General features: G+C 36.3%; 1 long non-coding RNA gene across 3 annotated transcripts in view; it reads right to left on the reverse strand.

The window, feature by feature from the left end:
• The window catches only part of LOC145243475 (uncharacterized), a 129,562-nt gene that overhangs the window by 20,791 nt on the left and 86,066 nt on the right, over positions 1-22,705 (reverse strand). Inside the window, exon 1 of one of the 3 annotated variants that reach the window (XR_013862887.1) lies at positions 10,011-10,118. The exons of the other annotated variants lie outside the window; for them this stretch is intronic. This is a non-coding gene — a long non-coding RNA (uncharacterized LOC145243475). Of the gene's footprint in view, positions 1-10,010; positions 10,119-22,705 lie in introns of those variants that run through there. 3 annotated transcript variants of the gene reach the window in all.

The raw sequence follows: 22,705 nt of genomic DNA on the forward strand, positions 1-22,705 counted from the left end.
GGTGTATCACATCGCGTATCTCATCGTGTATCACATCGTGTATCACAGCGTGTATTACATCGTGCATCACATCGTGTATCACATCGTGTATCACATCGTGCATCTCATCGTGTATCACATCGTGTATCACATCGTGTATTACACCGTGTGTCACATCGTGTATCACATCATGTATCACATCGTGTATTACATCGTGCATCACATGGTGTGTCACATCGTATGTCACATCGTGTATCACATCGTGCATCACATCGTGTATCACATCGTGCATCACATCGTGTATCACATAAAGTATCACATCGTGTATCACATCGTGCGTCACATCGTGTATCACATCGTGTATCACATCGTGCATCACATCGTGTATCGCGTGGGTTTTATGGTGCTCATAGTCGACTATCAACATGATTATTTAAAGAAACTGTGAATCTTTTTTGCAGATCGTTCAAGCTACGCGATAATATCCATCCTGTCGTTCAGTACTAACACAACAAGCGATTGCTGCCGTAGAGTATGGTGTTGATCATGCAGTAGATGTGTCAGTTCAGGCCAAGTGACCACCATTAACGCCATACATTTGTTGAATGGATCGAACGGAATATTGTTACTTATTCAACATTTCCATTTCAAAATTTTCTTCAGTCATGAAACACACGTTTCGTTAAATGCTATGTCTAGAAACAGAATTGCCAAATTTGGAGCGATGACAACTCACACGCGGCGATTGAAACACCATTTCACCTGGAAAAAGTCACTGTTTGGTGCGCTTTATATGTTGGTCAGAACATTGCTCCATCTGTCCTCAAAGGTCATTATTAGTGATGGGACGATTCCAATATTTTTCCCGATTCCGATACATTTACCGAAACCGTGCGAAATTCCCGATTCTGATACAATTACCGATTCCGATTCCGATTCTTTATAAATCTGTAACATTGTTATTTTATCGGATTTTCGTAAAAACACATGTTAAGTATGCAGACATTTTCCTAATCGTTAAAATACACTTGTGGGGATGATCTATCGACTTTAGCTTTATTGGTTATTTAGAATCAATAAATAATTATTATTTTATAATTATTATTATTACCAGCAATGGAAGATTTTATTTTAAACAACATCATAAAAACGACAAAAGAATCGTTTTGGCATCGAAAAATAGGCATCAATTTTTCCGATTCCGATACCGATTCTGATACCCCCAAATCTTCCGATTCCGATAATCGTCCCAACACTAGTCATTATGGTAAAAAACGTAACAGTCAACAGTGAAAGATACAGAAAAATGACCATCGTTTTTCTTGCCGCAACTGATTTGGTTTCAGCATGACGGAGCCACATGCTACACAGCGCGCGATACGATCAACTCACTGAGAGAAACGAATAATTTCACGAAATCGACCTGCCAACTGGCCACCTCGTTCGAGCGATTTCATTCCATTAGATTATTTTCTTGGAAGATATGTAAAATTCCACGTCTACGATTATAAACGAGACACAATAGACCACTTGGAAGACAGCATTCGACGCATTATGGCTGAAATCCAGACAAATTTAATTTATAGAGATTGCGAAAATTGGACCTTTGGATTACGTCATATACGCGCGAGGTACGGATCCATGTCATCGAAATTGTATTTAAACTATAAATGCGAAAAATTTATCTTTGGCTTCGAAATAAACCATATATATTTTTAATAAATATATTATTTTGTGATTTACGCCGATTTGAAGTTCACCGCCTCTGAAAAAGCCCCCTACATATGAATATGAATATGCATGCATACACACATACATACAGATAAGCACACAAATACATATAGACATGCATACACATATATGCATATCGACACCATATACACGCATACACACATACATTTAGACACGCACAACATCCTATATATGAATGTGACTATTCATGCATACACACATACATATTACTTCATTTAATCACATAAATCAATATACGGACATATAATTTTAATACATAGGTAGAGCTAGGTAGTAAGTTATGAAAATATATATGGCAATTAAGCTACACAGAATATCCCGTGTCTCATTCTCGTGAGAATTCGTCAGGCTAGTGCAAAAGCCTGACGAATTCTCACGAGAATGAAACACGGAATATCTGTGTAGTTTAATTGTCATGTAAATTTTCATAATTTACTATATATGTGTCCAAAAAGTCACTGAAGGGTTCGAAGTCTCTATCAATTTAACGTTAATGATTTTTTTTTTTTTTTTTTTTTTTTTTTTGGCTATTTCAGATATTTTACAGATAATAGTTTGGGAATTAGTCTTGGATAAGTTTTGAAATTGTTTTACCAATATGGCAAAGTTAAATGGCCCCCACGTTCCCCAGACTTGACTAGCCCCGACTTTTTCTTGTGGGGATATCTTAAACTTAGAATTACTTAAGTCACATATGTGACTTAAGTGATTCTAAATTTGCTTACGTTATTTTATGCAGACGTTTAATTTTCGATCTTAAATATTCACAAATGTTTGTACGTTTTATCGCCAGAATTTTTGAAATTCTTTCGTTAATTGCTATACAATCTGTAATCTTTTATTTTATTTACTAAAAATAAACAGTTTTTTTTTTAAATAAAGTTTAAGACAATCTAAGTCTCTTAACTTGTCCAAACTCGACTGATGATAAAACCGCCACGCACTATGCAACTTTAAGATGAGTTATTTCTTTTAATGGAGAAACGGTTTACCAGCTATATTCACTCCAATAGGATAGTTAAATGTTGGTGTTTTCCCCAATCTTAACCACAACTCCTCCCTCCCCACGCACATTTATGCTGACGAGGAGACGGTATCCAAAAATATTTTACTTTATTTCTCGATGATTTTATTTGTAAATATTGAATGAATAAAAGGGTTATCGTTTCCAAAACGATCGTACATATGAATTTGATTTTGTTATGTTTTCCTGCTATGAAAACTTGATTAATAATTTCGCAATTATTATTCTTTAGTCCTAACCCTCCCTATCTTGGGTTGAGCATATTGGGAAGTGATATACAAACTGCCATTAGCGTACTAAGCGATACTCTTTGTGTAAACAAATTGAGCTTAGGCATTTGGACGATGTCAAAACACCGTTAATTCACTATCCGAATAGCAGCAGTTGAATAGCGTAATGGTGATAAGCGCTGACTGTCGTTTGGGCGGTCGAGTTTCGATCTTGGCTTGAGGTAGTTGCTTGTCTAGCCGCATTGATGAGATGTGATACAGCGAAACAGTTGTCTCTCTCATTCTCTTTCTCTCTCATTCTCTCTGAGTCTCTCTCTCTCTCTCTCTCTCTCTCTCTTTCTGTATATATTAAGAAAATAGTTTCTTATCGTTGAACAATTTTAAGTTGAAATAAAGTCAGTCAATTAAGCTCGGATAGGCAGATCATCATATAATGTCACTCCGACAGACGTTAAAAACATTTAAAAATATTTCTCGAATGGATTTGGTCCTTGCTAATAGTCAGAGATGGCTTCGTTGCCGGATTCGAATCTATCGACCCGTGTTAATCGTGACACCCCGCACTGATAATTCCCGGAAGGATGAAACACTAGTGTCTGTATACCATCTGTGTCCTGCATTGAGCACTCCTTAATAATCACGCGAGTTTCATTGAGTTTCCATCTAGGAAACCAATCAATACAACCGGTATATATATTATTAAAGAGTGCTCAATGCTGGATAGAGATGGTATACGAACACTAGTGTTTCATCCTTTCGGGAATCATCAGCGCGGGGTTTCACGATTAACACGGGTCGATATATATATATATATATATATATATACCTAACTTTACAAATATAGAGAATATACATACGCGTGTGCGCGCGCGCGTGTGTGTATGTGTGTGCGCGCGTGTGTGCGCGCGTGTGTGCGCGCGTGTGTGCGCGCGAGCGCGCGCGCGCGCGCGCGTGTGTGTGTGTGTGTGTGTGTGTGTGTGTGTGTGTGTGTGTGTGTGTGTGTGTGTGTGTCGTTTTGAGATGAAAGTATATATCCATGTCTATTAGTTGTGTTAATGTTTTGGGCCGTGTCGTTTCCCGATTAAACATTTACTTGTGTCATCAAGAGTAAACGAGTGCGTGAGAAAAGGGTGTATACCAAAAATAAATATTATATTTTACTATAAACACAGAAAAAAAAACAAAAAAAAACGCCGGCACTATTCTATTACAAGCAACCGTTCATTAGTCGATATTACAAAAAAAAAAAAAAAAAAAAAAAAAAGTCGTGCTGTGTGTGTTTTCACCCATATTCATGGCCTTGTTCAGCACATTAATATCTCTCCAAACCACCACCATAACCACCGCCATCACCACCGCAGTTACCCACATTTAGATTGATACGTTGGTCGTTTTTTATGCGAACTGACTTCTGCGTTTACATCATTACGCCACGAGGGAGGGTGGGGGGTGACTCGCTGGTAATTAAGCCCTAGTTTTTGTCGGAATGCAGTAAGGTCCTGCTGTTATGTTTTTACCCATGAGCGATCAATACATCAAATGACGTCTTTTAATTAGTGATGCGACAATTCTAATATATTTTTTCCGATTCCAATACAATTACCGATTTCGTACTAAATTCCCGATTTCGATACAATTACCGATTTCGATTGTGATTCTCTATAAATCTCTATATACTCAACTATAAAATTGTTATTTTTCCCCTGACTATCATAAAATGTGTATTTAATGTGCAGATATCTTTTTCAACATTAAAAGCATATTTGCGTATGGAAGTGATTTATAGATTTTAGTTGCATTGGTAACTAGCATGGGTGTCCGGCGTTGCCCGGGTGTTTGGGGGGGGTGTTGAGCAAAAAAAATATTTTTTTAAGTGGTAGTAGGAAGGCAGGCTCGAACCCGTACCGCGAAGGATGAAAAGAACGAGAAAAAACGTGACGTCTTTGCTGTTACGACAACCGCCAAACCCGAAGTGACGTAGGTTTAAATTAAGGTTAGACAATCGAAAGAAGAGGATGACTTTCGAAAATATCGGTGAAAAAAGCGACCTCTCCCTGTAGAAAAGTTCCCATTTGAGGGTGAAGAAATGAATGTTTTTAGTCAATTTTTCGGTATTTGTCGTATGAAAGGTCGACCTTCAAAACGATTCTGATCTTGTGAAAATCTGTCGCTTCTGTCGAAAATTTTAAGCAGACATGCAAACATACATACATACATTTATATATTGGTAGCTCAAATGTTCGACCCAAACCGATTGAAAAGCTTGCACTATCTCTGAATACAATTTATGTAAAATTTCAAATGTTTAGACCAGAAATTGTCTGAGTAATTTGGTAGAGACCGCAGAGGTCAAATTTTTTTAAAACTTTGACCCCTATTATGACCCCTTAACCTTTATTGTTTTGGCCTCAAGTTATTAATTAGATCCATATCCAAGGAATCTATATCTAAAAGTTCAAGCGTTTAGACCCAAAATTGTCGGAGGAGTTTGGTAGAGTTCTCAAAGGTCAAATTATTGAACTTTGACCCCTTAATAGCCAAATTTCTGGCCAAAAACGGATAACAAAGATTTTTCCAAATCTCAGTACTATGTATATCAAATTTCGAGTCTGTAGACTGAAAATTTACATAGTTATTGTGTAGAGAAATGTACACAGACAGACACACAGACAGACATTTTCACTTTTATAGATATATAGATTTAGAATTAATAAATATTTATTATATTATTGCTACCAACTGTGGAAGTCTTTCTTTTTAAACTAAATGAAATGATAAAAACAGATAACTAAAGCTACTTACGCCCGAAAGTATTCTGTAACTCTATAAGGCCACCATTCGCCCATGTATGGAGTATTGTTGTCACATTTGGGCTGGTGCATCTGCTACTTGTCTCTCACTCCTTGACAGGGTTCAAAAGAGAGTCGCCAACCTGATAGGTCCTGAACTGTCACTTCAGCTTCAACCTCTGTCCCATCGACGTAATGTTGCATCCCTCTGTCTGTTCTACAAGTATTTTTAATGGTGAATACTCCAACGAAATACAAGCCTTTGTACCCCTCTCCACGTAAATACCCCCGACAAATCCGACAAGCAGTAAAGTCCCACCCCTGCACTGAACTCCCTACATAGTACCCCTGCAAGTTGTGTCCCCGATAGTAGCCCCCTACATTAATGTGCCATGTTTGGGGTGAAAATGGAATTAAAACAAAATAGGCACACATTTTTTTTTATTTTTTTACCGATTCCGATACCCGCAAAAGTTGTCGATTTTTTCCGATTCCCAGTTTCGATTCCGAATACTCATCGCAATACTACTTTTCATACATACGTGCGCGGTTGTTTGTACGAGGTTTTTCATCGTCGACTAGCAGGGTGACCCGGCGTTGCCAGGGATTGAATCATGATTAACGAATGTTTCACACACTCCCATATTTTTATTGTCATCGAAATCAGTGATATCGCTCATTTTTTCAATCATTTTGATTGATATTCTACTCTAGTTTAGGGATCTATTACGGTACACCGAGAGAAAGCTCACACGCCTCTCGGAGTGACTTAATCCACACTACATTGTAGTCCACATTGCACTGTAGAGAATCTACTGTTGATTTTATAAAATTATCTTTTATATAATTACTTGAATTAAAGTTTAAAATGCAAAAGTCAAGTATCATACTTCAATTGTGTTCGAAACAGAAACATTCGTTTCGAACGCGCCCCAGTCATATCAAAGAACCTACGGCTGGTTTTATATGCTTGGCCTTACTAGTTATAGGATGATACTGGCTTGAATTTAAGTTTAAAATGAAAAGAAAGATCATGGTTCGATTGTGCTTTAAACAGAAACATTCGTTTCGAACGCGCCCCTGTCATATCAAGCAACCATATCAAGTGAATTGTATATGTTGAGCCTTTCGGCTTGTGTGGTTATAAAACTTCTCAAACGCACTTGTGATGTTAGGCTGTGTAAGGTGTTAACTTTGGTCAAAATCGCCTGTTCCTTCTTTCATCGGACACTTATCGAAAACATTCCGATATAATGCCTATCTAAGAACACCGCCAGGCGCATAAAGTACCTTCGGGTGAAAGTTCATAAGAATTGACTCAGCCGTTATCGAGTCCACAGGGAACGAACACAGGCACACACAGACCAAATTCCTTTTATATAATAGTATATATATATATATATATATATATATATATAGAGAGAGAGAGAGAGAGAGAGAGAGAGAGAGAGAGAAAGAGAGAGGGAGAGAGAGAGAGAGAGAGAGGGGGGAAGGGGTTCTTCTCGTAGTTGTTTCATGAGTGGATACTTCGTCTCTTGGTTGTGGATCGCATCGTCTCTTTTACTAAGACGGATAAATTTCTCATGCACTTTGCTGGGGTTTTCAACATTTTAAAATCGAGAATCAAATAAAAAGATTAATAACTACTTACTTTCCATTTAACAAAATGAATGAGGCGCAGACGGACAGCTAACGGTAACATTCAGTTTAGTTTATTTCTACATCAATTGCATGTCCCGTTCGTTTGACTTTCCATGAAGAGACTGATTAAAATCCTTAGTTTTTTTTTTATCTCGCTCGAAAGCATAACTCATTCGTCATATCCTAATATTGTTCGACTGGTTTGTCTTTTTCTAACATAGTCATTACACGTCAACTTTGAGGACTAACACGTTTTAGGAAACAAAGAAAAGGAATAAATTCGACTCACTTTTTTTTTGTTTCAATTGAATCAAAAAAACTTATTTGCAAGTACTTCTAGAATAACGCTTTGTGTCTACTCCAATGTGCTTAACAAGACTCTGCCGCGTCGAATACATTCTACTCTATCTTTGTACAGCTATTTTAAGGCACGTCTTTTCCTATCGCTCGCGGGCCACGTGTGTAACACGCCTATTTTTCTCGTAACTCTAACACATCTCGAATATCTTCCTAATACCATTCCAATCTCTCTGAATATGTATACGTTTTATCTCCACTGCCACATCGCGCAGTCGGTCTGACAATTTACATATTGCTGCTGCTGATAACATAAGCACATCCGCGCTCTGTTACATTACCTCTGACCTCTATTTCAATTCAATTCATCCGTCTCTGGATACAATTCTGTTTACAAGCAGGTCATCGTAACATGCACTAAAAATGACCAGTGAAAATTCATACTAGCTAACTTAATCGATATTACTGGCGTAAGATCCCCGCCCTTTCTAGGTATTTCCTTAAAGGCATTACCTCCACACTTGATAAAGATGGTTATTACTTATGAGTTACACTCCTCCACCCTTACTTTCTTATTTTAATACCGGGTTAGTGTATTGCAGATCGACTGATGTGCTCCTACCGGGGAATTTCAACAAGTCAGTGATAGTATCCGAATAAACGCCGAGGAAGATGGGGAAAGTCGGCAACCCCAAGAGGGGGCATTTTTATTGGTTACAAAACATTAATAAATATGAATAGACCTGTTGACATTTCCAGGTATAGACACACACAAGCCCGATTTCAAAAGGAGACGTAATACGGGGGAGAATGCACCTATTAGGCCTGGGCTTAATCATACGTTATTCCAACAAAAGTGGGGCTTCTGCTACCATGGTTATCTCCGCCATGTTTGTCGGATTGATTGTCGAGGTTGGATTTCTTGGCATAAAATACAGTTGCAGAGAAAAGTTCCTTAGTAAGTTTTCTGTTTGGTACACCTTTATATGAAGAAATGGCAAAAAATAAAATAAATAAAATAAAAAACTGGGGATAAAACGATCAAAGATGTGGAAATAAGAAACGGGTGTGCGCCGGGAGTGAATCGTAAGACCTTTATTATTCCTGATATTCATAAATGATCTCCCGAATAGAATTGTGTCCAAGATAGATTTAATTGCTGATGACACCAAGTTTTGTAATAAGCATGAAGGTAAAACGAATGTACACATATATAAAGCAATCGCAAAAACACCTTTAGTCGGTAGTGGAATGAGGTTGTAAGTGCATTGTAACATTTAATGCTACTAAGAATAAGCTGCTTTTCATTTAACTTTCTCAATCAGCGATTTCGATAACTAACAGCATTCTAGTTGAGGGATCATCGTTCAAACTGCACTGATTATCATTCACAAGCGATATAAATTGAAACAAATACATAGAAGACATTGCTGAGGGTGCTGCAAAGGAGGCGGACTCCGTCTGCCGTGCTAGAAGACTACTTACATCTGAATATATTCAGTATGCCTACAAACCCACCATTAATTGATTTAAAACAACATTTTTTTGTTAAAGTACTAGTAGGGGGGGGGGGCTTTGCCCGAGCGTAAAATACGCTTAAATATGATATTTAAATATCAAGTTTACAGTTAATGAAAAAAAAATTAAGAAATCTACGTGCGGAGTTTGAACTTACAGACCACACCATGCAATAAATAAATAAATAAATAAATAATCACGCTATCAACTTACCCATAGTAGAATTTTCACGGCCCGTTGTTCTATCATTTTGCTAAGCGACGATATGGAAAAAATGGCTTTTCCGATGATAGATAAGTTAAAATAACGGTTTCGATTATCGATTATCGGTAATTATCGGGGATATTCTGAGACAAAACTAAGACCACTCCCAAACATTAAATTCTGTAAATTTTAAAGAAAATCTGTTCAGCCGTTTCGGAGTTTATAAGGAACGAATACACACAAAGACAAAGTTGCAGTTATATAATTGTAGAAGATATATATATATATATATATATATATATATATATATATATATATATATATGTGTGTGTGTGTGTGTGTGCGTGCGTGTGTGTGTGTATGTGCGTGCGCGTGTGTGTGCGCGCGTGTGTTTTCTTGCTTGTTCGTTTGCTTGAATCTTGTCTTCGGCAGTCGACCGATTCCATCTTTTAAAAAAGTGATGATAGGTGAATTGATATATATATATATATATATATATGCATATATTATATATTTAATTATAATTAAATAATTATTATTCATTTTTACCAATAGACACAACTGTTACATACTTACGCAATCATCAGTGTAGGTAACAATTCCTGCCGGTCATTAGTTTGAACCCAGCCACGAAGCCACCCTTTACTCCACAAGCTGTGCATCTATATCAAGGCCACCAAAAAATTGCCACGGGAATTAAGAAAATCAATAATTATTAAACGCCGAATTCGGGCGAGTACAATAACAATCTAGAGTGTTCACACGAGCAGAAATTGTGAACGTATCATAGACGCTAGTTGATTGCCTTAGCTGTTACTCTGCAGGCAGTACCCATCCTTAAATATTCTTAAAGGGACTTGATAGTTATAATTAAATGATAATTATTTATTTTTACCTACGGACACTACTGTTTCATGCTTAAGCTAGGATGAAATTTCGAAAGAAACGCTCTATTTACTTCACAAGCAAGCGTCGACTGAAGTTTATTTTTGTCAAATATGGTTTAATTACAGACAGGATTGCAGATTTCATTAACTAGCCAATAGAAAAAGTGTTTCTTTTTACACTTCATACAGTTCAGCTGAGAATTAAAAAAAAACAAAAAAAAACAAGTGAAGCATGCATGGTCCCTCGTGAGTGCACAATAAACGAGGTATAAAAAAATGACTAAGTTCAGCATTTGCCCCCTCCCCTCATTTTGCCCCAAAAGTCCCCAGGGGGACGTCAAATCTTGGTGAAAATGAAAAAAAAACTGCGCAGTTTTAGGCCTTAACATATGTACATTTCAGTTCCGCACAATTCAAAAAAAGAAAAGACTAAGTCCATCATTTGCACCACCTCACTACATTTAGCCTCAAAAGTCCCCAAGGCCTTAACATATTTAAATTTGAGTTCGGCACCATGCAAAACTGCTAAATAGACATACACAGAAAATTTTCGACAAATATGGTAAAATAGTCCCAAAAATGGAGTGTTTTATTAGGCCTAAAAGATCCCCTGAGGCATACCCAAGAGTTATCACGACCAGCCGAACAAAATTATATAAAAATCAGTTAGGTAAAACTTTTCAGAAAATTTTATAAAAATCCAAGGCATCAATTTTTTTTTTAATAAACACAAAAGTGTCAATTTTAGCCATTTTAACCCGAAAGGCACCCCTGGGGGAGGGGGTGAAGGCAAGCGGAGTTTTCCTGGAAAATCCGTACTGTTACTTTTTTACTCATATCATGTGTAATGTTTGCGTAAAATTTCCAAAACTTCCACGGCGTAGTTATTGAGAAAAGTGCGGACAGACGAACGGATGAAGGAACAAGTGTGAGTTTACAGGTCCACCCTCCTTTTGTCGAGGGGCAAAAACAAAAAAAAAAAATAAAAAAATAGAAAAAAACTAATTTTAGTAGTTTTTCATCGATTGAGTCAAATATAACAAACGGTGTTTAAACGTCGACGCCATATTGGCAGTCATGATTGTTAGTGTGGATATCATAGATAACAAACGGATAGAACAAAACAAGGATGGACTTTAATGGGACTAACGATCCCAACCATTGTTTGCTTTTAATTTACGCTTTCAACTTTAATAGATAACATTTGTCTTGTTTTGTAATTGTTTGCTTAATATTTTTTTTTATCTGAGAGTCTATTATTTTAATTCGTTGTTATTGTTGCTTGGAAACAGCTGGTCTTAATTACAACTAAGTCTATGTGGATCAGCTCTTGATGCATCAAATGATAATCATAATAACGATAATAATTTTAGTGGTTAGAATAATATACGTTCTATATTCATTAACCCGCCTCCTTTTCCCTCCACTCTCTCTCTCTCTCTCTCCATCTCTCTGTCTCTCTCTCTATCTGTCTCTCTCTATCTGTCTCTCTGTCTCTCTGTCTCTGTCTGTCTCTCTCTCTCTCTCTCTCTCTACATATATATATATATATATATATGTGTGTGTGGGGGTGTATTTATATATTTGTGTGTATGTGTTTGTCACTCTTTCTTTAATGTAACCATATTTGTTAATTTTCTTTTATTTCTTTTGTCTCTTTCTATATATAATGCACTTCACTCTCTCCATATATATATATATATATATATATACACATATATATAAGTGAACGTGTGTGTGTGTGTGTGTGTGTGTGTGTGTGTGTGTGTGTGTGTGTGTGTACATTTCCCTACGCAATAACTCTGTACATTTTTAGTCTATACACTCGACATTTGATATACAGGGTACTTAGATTTGGGAACATTGATGTGATCGGCTTTTGGCCAGAAATTTGGCGATTAAGGGGTCAAAGTTCAACGATTTGTCCTTTGAGAACGCTACAAAACTCATCCGACAATTTTGGGTCTACGCACTTGAAATTTTAGATATAGGTTCCTTGGACATGGATCTAACTTAATAACTTGATTTGAGCCTAAAACAATAAATTTTAAGGGGTCAAAATAGGGTTCAAAGTTTTTAAAAAAATTGACCTCTGCGGTCTCTTCCAAATTACTCAGACAATTTCTGGTCTAAATATTTGAAATTTTACATAAAGGGTATTCAGAGATAGGACAAGCTTTTTAATCAGTTTGGGTCGAAAATATTTAGTTACCAATATATAAATCTATGTATGTATGTATGTCTGTTTGCATGTCTGCCTTAAACTTTCAATAGAGGCGACGAATGTAAAATGAATAAATTTAGCGCATTATGCTTACAGAATTCAAACAAATATTTGGTGTATAACCGTTTCTATAATAGCTCTGTTTTACTTTAATCATCAACTATTGAGCTGATATTTATAACTGCAGTATTTATAGTAATAAAAGGCTTGTACTTTGACTATATATCTATCTTATATAGGTGAGTTATTTCACTGTACTATGATACTCTACTATAAAGTTTACGGAAAAAACTAAGATATGCAATAAAATACCCCCCTGAAAAGCATCATGCGAAAAAAAAAAACTTAGATGAGGAAAGTCCTAGAAAGGCGCGTTTTCTCTCCTGACATTAACTTTATCCGGAAAGGATGAATTCACAAGTGAAAACAGCTAATAAACATCATTATATACAAGCCTATAAGGAAAGTGGTTTCTTTCAAAACATATCTTCTGTTGTTCGCTACTGTTTCGGTAGTAATTTTTATCCTCTAGTTAAGTACAAATAATCTGACTTTTCATTTTAAATTTTAATACATATATATATATATATATATATATATATGTGTGTGTGTGTGTGTGTGTGTGTGTGTGTGTGTGTGTGTGTGTGTGTGTATGTACACACTTGCTCTACTATATGTATATATAATAGTAACCTGTAAATTTACAGCCACATCACAAAATGGGAATCCACAATGATTATATATATATATATATATATATATATATATATATATATATATATATATATATATATATATATATATATATATATATATTAGACATTAAGAGGAGATTATGTGAACGGGAATTTATATATCTATCTATAATCTCCTCTTAATGTCTAATATATGTAGAAAAAAAAAACGGGTCATCCTTCGTAGGGACGTGATGTCCCTCAACAAATAAGGTTGTTCCGTAATCGTGTCTGGGGAGTCGGCTAATTTCAGTTAATGTTTGTAGATGTGATATCTATCGCCTGCATACCAGCAGTAACTATCATAGTTGTATATGACGCGTTGCTTGTCACATCGTAGAATGTAGAACTGGATGAAAATATAAGAATTTAAAATCGAGGCATAGTCAATACATTGCGCCATAGCCCATATCGTTGGGTCGTCAGTATTGCACACTTCATGAGTGCGACGACCTGGGTTCGCGCCTATGTCGGAGCACGTCACTGATGAGATGCAGTACATTGAAACCCACTTTGGGTCTGGCGTTGTCCGTTGTCGATGCAATTGCTCGATTCTATCTAGTTCTGGGTTCTAGCTTTATCCTGAAAGGTGTATGTGAACGAGAATTTATATATCTATATCTATATATATATGTATATATATACGCACACATACATACATACATATATATATATATATATATATATATATAAATTTCTGTAGAAATATATTTTTATAATATATATCAATCCTTAATTCAGAAGCTCAATGTAATTACAGAGCAATATAGTGAATAATGACAAAAAACTATATTCCGAAATTCATGATGTTGACCATCTTATAATTTATTCCTTTAATTCAGTTGACATTTGCAATTCTTGACAGTATCTGTTTCGTAGCGCAAAATCAGTCAATTAATTGTTATATCAACAAGTGAATCTATTATGCCCTTAACTCATCAGAAGAAATAGCAACAATCAATCCAAGGAAATAAAGTGCGATCTGACATTATTAAAATCCGAAAATTGGAAGAGAAGCTGCAAAGACACTTTAATATATTTCCAAAACGCCATTGGAAATTTTTATTTATTTATTTATTTTTAACATTTATTATTTATTTTAAAATTTATTTTTAATATATATATATATATATATATATATATATATATTTAAATTGTAATTCAATGAATTTCAAAAAACTCTCATTGAAATGAAATGAAGTGGTTGAGTTTCATATCAAAGAATTTTTATTATTCTAAGCAAGGCAAAGAATGTTTTAGAAAGTTTATCTCCTTAACCTATAGGGTTTCGATGTCTACCATCTCATCAGAGGAGAGAAAATATTAGCAAATAGTTATAAAGGTATGCACCCTATCTGCTAAAGTCAGTGAGACATGGAAAGTCAAATATATATATATATATATATATATATATATATATATACATATATACTAACAGTACCCGCTAACCGGCGTTGCCTGGTGCAAGCGTGTCTCCCATCTTGACAAAAAGTATAATACGGTTGTTGTTGTTGTTGTTGTTGTTGTTGTTGCTGTTGCTGCTGCTGCAGCTGTTGATGATGATGATGATGATGATGATGATGATGATGATGATGATGATGATGATGATGATGATGATGATGATCATCATCATCATCATCATCATCATCATCAAAGGTCAGAAAAAAAAAACATCTATTTAGCCATTGAAGCTGTGGAAATGTTGACTGGTTACTTACCGGCCACCGCGACTAAAAAATAGTTTTTCTCATTGTTTTATTAAGAAGTAGAAATTTATTTAAGAACGAAAACATGGGATCCAATCCTAAGAAATGAAACGAAAATGAAAGGAAACTTCTTCCGCGTATTTATCATTTATTCTTTCTTTCGTTAATTACTGCAATACTTGGTGGCAATTATGTCACTTATCACCGCAATGAAAACAAAATATATAAAAAATAAAAATAAACCCCCAAAACAAACCAAAAAGAAAACACCTGAAAACAAATAAAAGGTTTTTTCGTTTTATTTCGATAATAAAAAAAAAATAAAGCAAAACTAGAGTTTAGGTAGAAAAATAACCTCGAACCCTCTATCAGATAACAGGAACCAAACTCCCTAATCGCCGTTATTTTACTATGCCAACAATATATAAACAATGATATAGCTATTTCAGAAGTTGTTTAACGATAGGAAAACAATATAAAAACAACTTCTAAAAAAAAAAAGAATTTATTTTAAACAATATATAAGGAACAATTTTTAATGTTAAACTATTTTATTTTTAACAGAACTTTTTAAGAAGTTTTACACAATATAAATAGAACTTTTTATAATTTTAAACAATATAAACTTTTTTATTTTTAATTTTAAACAATAAAAACAGAACATTTTTTGTATTTTTCAGGTTAAATTCAAGTTTCACGATACCTTTATTTTTTTTGGTACTTATGCACTTATTGAAGCGTGCTGAAATAATAATATTATTTAGAAAGTATTTCTTAACATGGGGAGCGCAGGATGTTTTGTAAATGGATTCAATGTTAAATTGAATTTTTAAAAAATTCTTAACACTGCAATATTTTCAGTTATAAATTTATTATATTTTTATTAAGAATATCTTGTCTTTTTCTTTTTCCAGTTATAACAACTAGTCCTTTTAATTTTCTAAGTTTAATCTTAACAATATTACTTTTCATGATCGCATTTTTCTATGTAATCCATGATTTTTGCAGCCTTTTCTTTGAAATAATATTTTCATTTTGGTGTTCAATATAATGCGCACTGCCAACAATCAATAAAAAAAAATTACCAACTTCTTCAGTTTAATCTTAGCGATATTACTTTTCATGCTCGCATTTTTCTATGTAATAATATACGAATCATAAAGCTGCGCGGCGAAGCTGTGCACACACGCACACGCACGCATGACAAAAGAAAATTATTATAATAGACTCCTCCTGTAAGAAATTCACAGCAAGTACTCGTCTCTCTACCACTACTGCAATTTTGCTCTTGTATCTCATATATTTACATGTATGTCATAACCGTATTAACACAGAGGTTCTCGTTATATCACCGAAGTTAAGCAACGTTGAGTCTGGCCAGTACCAGATGAAAATAACAGGTGTTGTTGCTGTATGTAGGAGACACATCGAGACTTCCGATAGTTCCTGCATCCCACCTGGTTATCTCGACGCTATCCTGCTGCTGAATCAGGCTTGCTGTGACGAAAGAATGGGGCTAGCCCTGTGTAAAATCAGCTTCATATTAAACAGTCTCCCAGCGCGTGTCATTCATCATGTCTAAGATGATCAGATGGTCTTCATCGTTTCACCGGACGAACTCTCTACTTAACATCAAACGGAATATCCGAGAACAGAGATTGTTTCCATGCGCCCCTTACTCGTGGCACGCATTACCACGAGGGTGCTTCTCTGCGGACTACAACATGATTGTCTTAAAATCAAATGTTAATAAATATTTGTCATGAACCGCACTCACATGTAATCAAGTTTTGTATATTTTTTCCATCATTTTCAATCCTCTCATAATATTGTTCATCATTCAACTGACAATTGTTCCACCCCATTTACTCTTGTCCTTGAGTGGTTTTTGGTTTCGATAAGCGGTGACTAATTAGCAAAACGTAATTTTCAGTAGTAGCAAACTTTTAAGTTCTTGCAGATAACAGGTTCTTTTTACTAAGACGGCGCCGCTTATCAAGGCCCAGAAACCACCCGGGGATAAGGATTAACAAGAGAACACCCTGATAATCGGTAATGGTAGAAATTGCGTAAAATCTGATCATTTAGCGCAACGGCTAGTCAAGAACTTGTTTACATTGGACTTGAATAAGTTATATTTCGCTGGGATGCAGGCACACGGTATTGTGTTACACAGTCGGACAACTCTAGGAAAGCTTTGCTCATAGAATTTTCGTTTAGTTTTAGGCAAAGATAAGGATTAAGAGAAATTTCTAGCACTGGTTGTAGTTAGACGAGTGTTTACCGTAAACGTTTTACAGGGGGCGGACCATAGATTGAAGCTCGGTCGAGCACTTGTCATGAAAATAGCGACAGATCAGAGATAGACACGCTACGTCTCCTCTATAACAAAGCGGGTTTTAAGATTATACGTGAGTATTCATTGAGAAACATATTGCTGACAATGAAATCATTATTTGAATCGTAATACACGAAAGAGCAATACTACAACGTCAATTATTGACATAATGAGAATATATGTCAGTAGGTCATGTATGTAATTATGGCGGATAGAACTGAAATACTGGACAATATAAATTTACTCTCTTTAGATCTAATTGTAATGGAGAGTGTGCATCTGTCTGTAACCGAAACTAAGTTGCTATGATTCTCCTAAGTGTGTTGCCTCTTATTTCAAACTAGCATGGCTACCCGACGTTGTCTGGGAGCATGGATAACAATACAAAAGAAGAGTAAAAGTGTGTGTGTGTGTGTGTGTGTGTGTGTGTGTGTTCTCTTTTTCTCGTTCTCTATTTTTTCACAAACGTTTTTCAATCCCTGGTACTACCAAATCAGGCTGTCTGAAAATACTGGCTTCCTAGCCTAAAATTTGCCAAAGTTTGATGTTATTGTTTTTTGGTGGGTTTTTTTTTTCCATTTGAAAAACTCAATCATGTTCTCAAAATGCAAAATTCAAAAATAAAACTTTTTCTCTGCAAAACAACCAAACCAAACTCCATTGAATAAATATTGTAAGATATAAAGAACTTGAAGAGTAAAACTCGATTTTTCCAAAATTATTGTATTTGGTATTAAAATAACTCGAAAAAGATTGACCTGCCGTGAAACAAAACAGCCAAATTCAAATCACCCCCCCTCTCTCTCTCTCTCTCTCTCTCTCTCTCTCTCTCTCTCTCTCTCTCTCTCTCTTTATCTCAACCGGTTCAACATAATAGAAAGTAGAAAAGGAAAAAAAAACAGGAAAATGAAGCTGATTGACCTAAATTTCATTAGTTTGGAAATAAGTACCAATAAGAATTTTAAAAGGACTTGTTTTTATCCCCCGCACCCCACCCCTCTCAGCATTAATTTGCAGCATTCTTTTTTTTTTAACATAGCTGGGTCGGAGTTATCCTAAATTCGATTATTTAAAGTTTTTAAATATATATTGTACAGGTTCTGACTTCTAGAAGAACAGACACAGGCACACATTTTTTCTTTTATACGATACTAGCAGGTATACTCGGTGTTGCTCGGGGTCACAAAACAAAACCAAAATAGAAAAAATAAAAAAAAAATATATGTAACATTTTTATATTAAAACTGTCTCTTTACCTCTCTCTCTCATTCCATCTCGTTGTCTTTCTTTCCCCTTTTTCCGTTTTTGACACATTCGTCCCTCACCCATCTTTAATCTCCACCAAGTTCATCCCTCTCTTTTGAAAAACCAATAATGTAAGTCATTCCTCTTTTCTTTATATAAAAGACTAGCCTGGGTACTCGGCGTTGCCTTGGTGTTTGGAGGTGTGTGTTGAGCAAAAGAAAAAATAAAGTGGTAGTAAGCAGGCAAGCTCGAACCCGTGACGCGAAGGCGGAAAAGAAGGTGAAAGAAAATCTGACGTCTTAGTCGATGTCTCCATGACGCGCCCGGAAGTCAAAAGCGTTGAAATTAACTGAAGTCATCCAACGGTGGCGATGATTTGCTAAAATGTCGGCGAAAAAAATCGACCCCTCATTGTACAAAACGGCCGAGTTTAGGATGAAGGAATAAATCTTTTTGGTCAATTTTTTTGTTGTCCAAGGCGTCGAGCTTCAATATGATACCGATCTCGTGAAAATCCGTCGCCTCTGTAGAAAGTTTTAGGCAGACATACATACATACATACATACATATATGATGATGATTGCAACGTCTTGTCAGACGAGTGCCACTCCCTCAGACATTTAAAATCCATAAGCCCAAATGCCTGAGGGAGTATCTATACAAAGATGATGTTACAGAGTCTTAGATTTATACGACAGCTAAGTCTCTCTCTCGGTTCAAAATGTTGAGATCCAGCAACAAGCAAGAGCAAGATAGCCAGCAACAAATTAAACTGCAGACCAGCTTAATGCGGGTACTGGTCTCCCGCATTATGGTTTTTTAAATCAGAGATTTGCTTCTGCTAGAGAGGTTGCCTTCACCACGGCTTACGGGAGCCCTCTCCACCCCAATGCACATACACACACACACACACACACACACACACACACACACACACACACACACAAATATACACTGTGCTAGTTGGCCGTTGACCCAGAAAAAGAGTTCATTCGCCCTTTGGAAGGTATTGCTTTTAATCCTTCAGAGAGACTAGCAACCCTCCTCTGGTGGGGGAACCAGTTTAGTCGCCGGTGACCCGACCATGAGGCAGGTAGTACTGGGTTACATGGTACCAGTAGCATATGACATGACCTGACATACATACATACATACATACATGCATACATACAGGTGAGATTTCTGTTATAGATAACATTAGAAATGGCTGAAAACAGCCCCCCCCCTCTAACGAAGTCTGAGCTTATTGACGCCAAATGAATTAATAATTCTTTTTTTTTTTAATTTTAGGTACCAATCTGACTATTAATATACATAAACTATTGCCCTTTATATACTAGACTAGCCTGTGTGCCCGGCGTTACTCAGGTGTTTGGAGGTGTGTGTTGAGAAAGAAAAAAGTAAGCAGGTAGGCTCGAACCCGTACCGCGAAGGAGAAAAAGAAAGTGAAAAAACCGTTACGCCTTTGCTGTTGCGCCCATCGCCAAACCGAAATTGACGTGAGTTTAAATTAAGGCTCGTCAATCGAAAAGAGGGAATGACTTTTGAAAATTTCGGCGAAAAAAAAGCGACCCTTCCCTGTAGAAAACCGCAAGTTGAGGGTGAAGGAATTAATGTGCTTAGCCAATTTTTCGATGTTTGTCTTCCGAAGGATGCAGCTTCTAAACGATATCGATTTCGTGAAAATCTGTCGCCTTTGTCGAAAGTATTAGGCAGACATAATGATTGCAACGTCTTGTCAGACGAGTGCCACTCCCTCAGACATTTAAAATCCATGATTCCAAATGACTGAGGGAGTATCTATACAAATATGATGTTACAGAGTCTTAGCTTTGTACGACAGCTAAGTCTCTCTCTCGGTTCAAAATGTTGAGATCCAGCAACAAGCAAGAGCAAGATAGCCAGCAACAAATTAAACTGCAGACCAGCTTAATGCAGGTACTGGTCTTCCGCTTTATGGTTTTTTAAATTAGAGATTTGCTCCTCCTAGATAGGTTGCCTTCACCACAGCTTACGGGAGCCCTCTCTACCCCAATACGCATATACACACACACAAATATACACGGTGCTAGTTGGCCGTTGACCCAGAAAAAGAGTTCATTCGCCCTTTGGAAGGTCCTGTGTTTAATCCTTCAGGGAGACTAGCCGCCCTCCTCACCAAACAAGTCTGGTGGGGGAACCAGTTTAGTCGCCGGTGACCCGACCATGAGGCAGGTAGTACATACATACCTACATGCATACATAATTTAAACAAACATGGGAGATTTATATTATAGACTAGCGGGGGTTCCCGACGTTGCCATGGTGTTTGGAGGTGTGTGTGTAGGGGGTAAGTAATAAACATGTTAAAATATTATTTTAAAAAAAAAACACGATGTTAAAAAACTCGGAAAAACCAAACCAAAACAAAAAAAACAGCGAACGAACGTACAAAAAGAAAAAAATGAATGTTTTGGGAAAAACAGAAGCGAAAAACAAACAAAAAACACCAGCGAAAAGCAGAAAAATGGCATATCGAAAAAAAAATATCTGATACCTCGGATGGAACCTGTAATTTTAAGATAACAACGCTGATGATCGCGTGTTTGGAGGTGTGTGTGGGGGGGGTTAAACTAAAGAATAAGCTAAGTAGGAACCCTGTTTACATATTATAAAATAAAAAAAAACGTTGCCCGAGTGTTTGGAGGTGTAAAAAAAAAAAAAAATTTAGTAGGGGGGTAGGCTCGAACCCAAAACCTTGAGGCTAGGGCGGAAAAAAAGAAGTCTGACACGTTACCGCGACGATAAAGAGAGAGAGAGATAACTGAGAACTGACGAAGTTAAATGTTTAAAAAAGCAGCAAGTGGTTTTAACTAACGTCAATGTTTTCTAGGTCAAATATCACTCCTTCGTCGTAGTAGCAGTAAGAGAGAAAATGAAGGAACGATTTTTTGCTATCCTTCCTTATAGAAAAGTGTTCCGTTGAGGGTGAAGGAAGGAGTGTTTGGGGCCAATTTTTCGATATTTGTCGCCCGAAGGTTCGAGCTTCAAAATTATATCGATCTGTCGAAAATCCGTCGCCTCTGTCGAATGTTTTTGCGAGGCATACTAACACACACACACACACACAAACATTTATGTTTCCTTTTATATATATAGACTAGCGAGGGGTACCCGGCGTTGACCGGGTTTTTTTCGGGGTATGTGAAAAAAAACCGAAAATCTGAAAAAAAAAAAAAAACAGGTGCCCGTGAAAAAAAAAACGGAGCCTTCACGACGCGCAGTTGGAAAATAGTAAAGTGTTAAAAAAAACAGGTGCGCGTTTTTGATTGAAGTGACGGCAATAGGTATTCAGCAGTAAGCATTTTGTGCGGGACAGTTTTGAATGAGGTGAATAAATCGGTTTGTTTGTTTTTTAAAAACCCGCTCCCTGTTTATTAGGAGGAGCGAAATGAAAGCTACAGTCTTATATGACGAAGTCGACATTGAACAAACGTTACTTAGCTCGGCCTGTGATTAGAGTCGAGTTTCGCTTTTTTTATACTGAAAACCGAATATAACGCGTGCCGATGCGGGAAATGTCGAATAATTAACGTTTGAAAGTCAATAAAATTAAATAGACAGGTGAGCTCCGTGGATATTACAATTTATAGATGATATAAAAAGTTTTAAGAAGTTGTGAACCGAGCAAGCGCTTCTTTGAAAGAAGCCTTTTGTGGACATCGAGGAAAAGCGTACATACATACATACATACATACATACATTTTCGCTTTTATATATATATATTTATATAGATAGATTACATTGGAAATTATTTTGACAAAGCTTGATCTCATTGACGCCAAACTAATCAATAATTTTTTTTTTAAATTTCAGATATTAATCCAACCATTAATATACACAAACTACTTCCCTAGTCTATACTAGACTAGCGAGGGGTACCCGGCGTTGCCCGGGTGTTTGGAGGTGTGGGGGGATTGTTATTAAAAAAAGTATGAGGATCGAACCCGAACCCTTGAGAGAAAGTTGTAAATTAAAGTGTGAAAAAAAAGTGCGACGTTAACCATTGCCCCACCGCGAGATGCTAACGGAGAAACGTTTAAATTTATTTAATTACTTGGATTTGGCAGGTGCCCGTTTTAATGAGTTAATGAGGTC

The sequence above is a fragment of the Euprymna scolopes genome, chromosome 22, assembly GCF_053919585.1.
Source record: "Euprymna scolopes isolate OS-2025 chromosome 22, ASM5391958v1, whole genome shotgun sequence".
Classification (NCBI taxonomy): Eukaryota; Metazoa; Mollusca; class Cephalopoda; order Sepiida; family Sepiolidae; genus Euprymna; species Euprymna scolopes.